Genomic DNA, 7,065 nt, shown 5'->3' with positions numbered 1-7,065 from the left:
TCCAGATTGTCACTCTTTAGTATGTTCTGTTCGACTTGGAAATGGTGGCAAGTCCTGTTACATGGCACACCGTAGGTTTTTGCACCCGGACCACCCATATAGGTTTGATGTGGATTTATTTGATGGTGGCATTGAGGTCAGGCCAGCACCTGCTCCGCTTTCGGGAGAGGAAATTTTGGAATACACGAAAAATCTGAAAACGGTTTATGGCAAGGACCCATCCCGTAAGCCAGCAAAGAATCAAAGACGTAAGGAAGGGGAAGCATTAGTCTTTTTGAAAAGGAGACCTATTTGGTTCATCCTTCCATATTGGAAGGACTTGATGCTTCGATATAATTTTGATGCTATGCATATAGAGAAAAATGTGTGTGACAACATAATTAATACGTTACTGGACATAGCTGGAAAATCCAAGGATAATTTGAATGCTCGTTTGGATCTTCAAGCTTTAGATATTAGAAGGGATCTTCACCCAGTTGAACTAGAAGATAACCAGTTTTATTTACCTCCTGCACCTTACTCAATGAGCCCTGCTGAGAAGAAAATATTTTGTAAAGTGTTAAAAGGGGTCAAATTTCCTCATGGCTATGCAGCTGATATACGGCATAATGTTCTTGTTAATGAAAAAAAGATAATTGGTCTTAATAGTCATGGTAGCCACATTCTTCTACAAGACTTGTTACCACTTGCTGTGAGGAGAGTACTCCCTAAAGATGTTAGTGCTGTTTTGATTCGTTTAAGTAACTTCTTCAGGAAATTGTACTCCCCTGTAATTCGAATAAATGACATGCAAAGGTTAGAGTCTGAAATAGCTGAGATCTTGAGCCTTCTAGAGACTATATTCCCTCCATCTTTTTTTACTATCAATGTACATTTGATGGTACATCTGGCTGCCCAAGCAAGAATGGCTGGTCCAATTCATTTTCGCAGCATGTGGCCTGTAGAAAGGTTTCTTAAGAAATGCAAGGGCTATGTTCGCACAAAAAGTCACCCGGAGGGATCAATCATGGAGGGTGCTATGTTCGAAGATGCTCTTACATTTTGCTCTCGGTATTTACAAGATGAGAGTGGCTTTAGCAACAGAATTAGAAATCATGGTGTGCTGTCCACAGAAATTTCCAAGACAACTCCATTCTTTTATAAAATGGGTCAAGGACTGGCTGGAAAGTGTTTTGTGAATTTGGATCACAAGACATGGCTTCAAGCACATAGATATGTGCTTTTCAACTATGCTGATATAGAACCATACTTAAAGTAAGAATTTGAACTCATGTTGTGTTGTTTGCTGATTTGTCTTTTATGCTTATAATTTTTTTTCTTGCATTTTCAGCAAGCATGCTACTTATCTGTCCTCAAAGGGTGTTCGAAATAAACGTGAGATCAAACGGCTTCATCATGAAACCTTCCATGATTGGTTTAGGTTGCATGTAAGTGTCAAACATAGGTGTAATGTAGATCATGATATCAAATTTTCTTGTCCTTTAACATTAGTTTTAATAACCACAGGTTGAGGAAATGGGCGAGGCTGCCTCGGAAGAGATCCAAATTTTAGCTAAGGGGCCATTGATGATTGCACAACAATATAACAGCTACACAATAAATGGTTTTAGCTTCCATACGCAGTCCCATGATGAGAATAGGCCAGTTCAAAGTAGCGGTATAGCTCTAGTTGCGGAGTCAACATGCTTTGAAAGAGGCAATAATGACAATCAAATATTAGGGAAACACATCTATTATGGCATCATAAAAGAAATTCTTGAACTAAACTATCATCACAAAGGAAATATTGTGCTTTTCAAGTGTGATTGGGTTGATAACCGTGTAGACAATAAGTGGGTCAAAACAGATGAATTCGGGATTACTAGTGTTAATTTCAAGCATTTATTCTATACTGGTGATAAGATATCGGATGAGCCATTCATCTTAGCATCACAAGCTACTCAAGTTTACTATGTTGCTGATCCAATTGATGATGAATGGGTTTGTGTTATTCAACCAAAATCTAGAGATTTGTATGGAAGTGGTGATGCTGATAATGACATCCTTGATGATGGTAATGACATAGTTGCGACAGTGCCTGATGTAAATTGTGATGTTGCTGTAAATGAGTTTCCTCGATGTGTTCCTTGTGCTAGAACAGACATAGATGGTATTATCGTGTCTGGAATAAAACAAGGGAAAAAATCTAGAAAGTAAGTTTGTTAATGCCCCTTCTCTTGCTGGTTCCTTGAACTGTAGAAGCTGCATTCCCTTATGTTTCTATTACTATTTAAGTACATATAGCTGAGCTTATTGTCAACTTTTTTTAGGAAACAAGATGTCAAGCGCAAGAGGAAATGATAAAGCGGCCTCAAGTAATGAGTATGAGCAGCTAAAGCTAGAAAACATTGAAAGAAACAAGAGGAGGATGGCAGAGCTTAACATCCCTGAACTAGTCAACTCTATGGCACAACAAGATCGGGCTAAGAGAATTTGCAAGGTGCGTTGTAAATTTATTTATTATACAATCTACTTAACATGGATAATAGTGGTAGTATTTCTTTCACATGCACATGTCATTTTATAATAGGAAAAGCGTGGCACAAGTATTCCAACAACAACACCTCGGACCTTGCGCCCAAGACCACAAAAAAAGGTTGCCCAGCCTGAAGATGATCCAGTGCTTGCTGATTTGCAACCAGTTGGAGGTTTTTTAAGTGACAATGGTACTGAATTATTATACTATATATTGATATGAAACTACATTTTATAGTTGGAGATATTCTCAGCTCACTAATATGTGTTTTCACTATGGTGCTATATTCTATAGTTGAAGATATTCAGAATGATGAGCAAAGCAATGCTACTGAAAAGGAAAGGGTTGGAAGAGGCATAACTAAGCTGGAGAATGTTTTCTCAAGGAAACCAGATGAGCCTAAAATTAAAATATTACTCAATGCACATGGTCAGCCTGTTGGTCAAAGTTCTAAGAAATTTGCAAGAGCTATTGGGTGTCTAGTTAGAAAGGAAATCTCAATTGGAACTTCTGATTGGAGGCTTGTTAAAAAGGCTGATAAGATGAAGTTGTGGGATGCTGTGAAGGAATATTTTGATATCGACGGTGCTGGCTTTAATTGGGTTATGCGTACTGCAGGGAAAAAATGGAAAAATTTCAGGTCAGATTTAAAGAAACGGTACTTCAATCCAGAAATAAATATAGAAGAAATTCCAGAATGTCCTGACAAAAGGGTCAATCCAGAGGATTGGAAATATCTTTATGCATATTGGATGTCTTCTGAATTTGAGGTAAGAACCATATAATATGTTGTATTCTTTTGTAAAATATGCAAGCAAATCTCTATATTAATGCATAATATTCTATTTGTGTGTTAGGATCGCTCCAAAATTGGTAAAGCAAACCGACAAAATGTGGAGATGCCCCATACATGTGGTAGTGTGAGCTTTGCATGTTCAGAGCATGATCTGGTAACACTCAATCTGTTGTAATATATAATTATTGTAGCATTTACTCAATCCGATAGTACTTCAAGCTTTATTTTAACATGGAACAATCTGTTGTAGTATAATAATTATAGCTAGAGTGTACTCAATCTGATAATACTTAAAGCTTTATTTTAACATGGAATTGTTGCAGGCTGTACAACTAGGACGCTCTCCACGAAGAGATGAAATATTTATCAAAACTCATACAAGGAAAAATGGAGTTCCTTTACCCCAAGCAGATGTAACAATTGTAAGGCCTTTTTTATAAATGATTGTATAATATGCATTTAGTGATAATATGACATATGAGCTGATGATACACTTTTTTAGAAAACCCTTAAAGACATAATTGAGATATATCCTGAGTTAACGGAGCGAACAATTCAGCAAGGGGATGCATTTGCTGTTATTTGTGGGTTGAAAGAGCCAAAAGGATATGTCCGAGGTTTGGGTCTAGGTCCAACTCCTCAAGATGTTGGCACTCCGGGGCTGAAATGTTATGCACCAACAAGACTTCAAATGGAGATATTTGCCCGTGAAAGGGCTGAAAGTGAGAAAGCTGCTCTAGAACAGCGGGTGCGTGAGCTGCAGGACCAACTTGAGCAAAGGGCAGTACAAGACCGTGCAAGTGAAGAGCCTAGGTCGCAACATGGTTCTAATATGTGACAGAATCTGGTATAGCACTTCTTTATTTATGCACAAATCAATTTTTATCTAGTAATTTATCTCATCCATTATTGAGACTTTCTATGTAGAATACAAAGGATGATGAGGACAATCAAGGCGAGGAAGACCGTACTTCTGGAGATGACTACTTGGATGCTGAGGATGACCAGAATTTCTTGGATCAGATCCAAGGGGCAAAATCATCACAACCTGCAGGTGACATTGCAACAGGAACATCACGGCCTGCAGGACACATTGCGACAGCAACATCACGGCCTGCAGGACACATCGCGACAGCAACATCACGGCCTGCAGGACACATCGCGACAGCAACATCACGGCCTGCAGGACACATTGCGACAGCAACATCACAGCCTGCTGATGCTCCCCGCTCTGACCATGATGCTCTAGTAATACTTTTATCTTATATTTTCAACTTGCCATTTTATTACCCTGCAGTACTTTGAATTCCATTCTCACTCATTTGTATTAGGTTGGAAAGGAAGTCATTTTGTATGCCTTGTTGAGATCTGATCAAGCTGTGGCTAAAGGAATAATTATTGGAACTAAACCAAGCATCAAACTTGGAGGTCAGCCCATTGGTAGGCAATATTGTGAGGTCATTGTGACTTGTGTGTTGAAAAGGGATACAATTCTTCCTCGTCCATATGATGGTATGGAGACTTTGGCTGATGCTAGCATGATGCCGATTGCCTGGCCATACAAGAAAGTAATTAGCTAAACTTGAACCATTTTATTAACCTCAATTTCATATGGCTGACCATCGTTTTATACTTTATCTTATGACAGCTGAAGATAACAAAGAAGGCATCAAAGCCAGCTACTCCAGGTATTTTTTACTCCAGCCATTTAGTTTGAGTTGAATCAAGGATAGAGTTGTAGTGCATACTTGTTCTTCTGCAGGTTGATCTAGTTCAGATTAGGTAGAAAGCACATATACTTGCTGGTGGTGTTTCTGGTGGTGTCTTTGGTTGTAGTGCATGCTTCTCCCTTTCATGATTGTGATCTACACGTTTGACAAATAATTAGAAAGCACATATACTTGCTGTTGGTGATAGATTGGGTTGTTATTTTTTTTGGCAAGAATGAGGACAGAAGAATGAATGGGAGCACATATACTTGCTGTTATTTTTTCTGGTTGTAGTGCATGCTTCTCCCATTCGTGATTGTGATCTGCACGTTATTTTTTTGGCAAGAATGAGGACAGAAAGCACATATACTTGGAGTTATTTTTTTCGTGATTGTCATCATTTGGTTTTGGTTAAAACCTGATACAATATCTGAGATTTTTTTTCCTTCTGTAATTTAGTAGTAACTAGGAAGTACATTGCAAAAAATGGTAGCTGAACATGTGGTCAGATATGGTTCCATTGGTTTTGTGGACCTCATTTCTGTAAAACTGGTGCTATTAACTCTTCATGTTATATGATCAAAGAATAAGTCATTCTCACAATCCAAGTTGATTAATTAGCTAGTATATGGAAACTGCCAATGTATAGTATTTTCTTGTCCTCCCTCTTCAAACTTGTGACTCATTTCTGCCAAATACTGCCAGTGCATATTATTTTCTGGGGCTCTTTCTATCCTAGATTGAAGTGATTTTGCAGAATATTTATCCTGACAGTGCATAATATTTAGTATTGATGATAGTGTAACAAAGTGCATATATTTCTGGTTATTTTTCTAGCCATGTGGTAACTTGGAGTCTTGTAATTACTTCACAGGGCATGTTGGGACATGATCAAGTCAATCACAGGGCAGGTTCAGCTGGAAGCTCGCAACTCATGGCAGGAGCTTCCTTTTTGTGAGCGGCAAGAAATATATGTGCAAGCTGCTAGCTAGCTAGTTGTTTTGTGAATGATACTGTGCATGATGAATGCAATGATATATTTGCAAGAATGCAAACAGCTCTTTTGTAACTAAATCTAGCTACTGTTTAGCTAATGCACAGCTTATGACGATTGATATTGTAAGCTAATCTAGTTATTGTTTAGCTCATGACTTATGACAATTTGTGATGGAATGGACCATTTAGTACTCAATATAATCAAGTGATATTGTATTTGTGATGGTCAACATTGATACTAATAATTCCTATTAATACTAATAATTATTGTCAATAGCGATAATTAATACTATTACTTATATGCTGGTGTCAGGAATCACTGACCTTTAGTTGGTTGCTAATGTACTCTATACAATCCCACAGTGGGTCGCTATATAGTTCTCAATAGCAACTCACAGTCTGTCGCTAATACAGAGGTGGGTCGCTAAAACTTTTAGCGACCCCGGCTGCAGCGACCGTCCAGGTGGGTCGCTAAAGGCTTTTAGCGACAGATGGTAGGTTGCTAAAAGCCATTATAGCGACAGACCATTAGTTGCTGATAATCAACCGTCGTGTAGTGTCAGTTTCCTGCACTTGCTTTGACAAGCCTTCCATTTGTTCGCGCTGGTTGCTGACAATCAACCGAAGCTCAGCATTCTCCCTCTTCTCCGCTTCTAGTTGTGCACTCATCCTTGGTTGCTTAGTCTGCATCCCAACATTCTGAAGGAAGGCACTCTTCTTGTTGTTGCGCTCAAGCACATTAGCTACAACCTGAACCGCAGACTTGGGTTGTTCACCTTGTGTTGGTTGTGCAGCCAGTTGGGTTTCCATTTGAGTCTAGCAAGCAAGCAGCAAACATTGTTTAGGATCATGGGGCAGTCTAAAATATCCAACTAAAAAAAGCACCATTAGAGAGCAGACTTACAATAGCTGATTGGACAGCAGGTGTGTAGCCATCCTTTTTCTTGCTGAAGTGGCACATTTTGAACAAATTAAACGCATTACGTTCTGTATTCTCATCCTCGTTCTCATCCTCCTAAAGGAAATATTTATATGGATTAAGATTACTT

The 7,065-nt window shown here is 38.7% G+C and overlaps 1 long non-coding RNA gene across 1 annotated transcript; it reads right to left on the bottom strand.

Annotated features, from left to right (window-relative positions):
- Positions 1–4,211: 4,211 nt before the first annotated feature.
- Positions 4,212–6,489, bottom strand: LOC112877399. Its single transcript, XR_003225474.1, has 3 exons — positions 5,290–6,489; positions 5,060–5,176; positions 4,212–4,863 (listed from the first exon to the last, which is right to left on the bottom strand). It is a non-coding gene; the product is annotated as an uncharacterized LOC112877399 (long non-coding RNA).
- Between the last annotated feature and the right edge of the window lie 576 nt (positions 6,490–7,065).

Source organism: Panicum hallii, chromosome 9 (genome assembly GCF_002211085.1).
Source record: "Panicum hallii strain FIL2 chromosome 9, PHallii_v3.1, whole genome shotgun sequence".
Lineage (NCBI taxonomy): Eukaryota > Viridiplantae > Streptophyta > Magnoliopsida > Poales > Poaceae > Panicum > Panicum hallii.
This window is presented reverse-complemented; position numbering and strand designations above follow the sequence as displayed.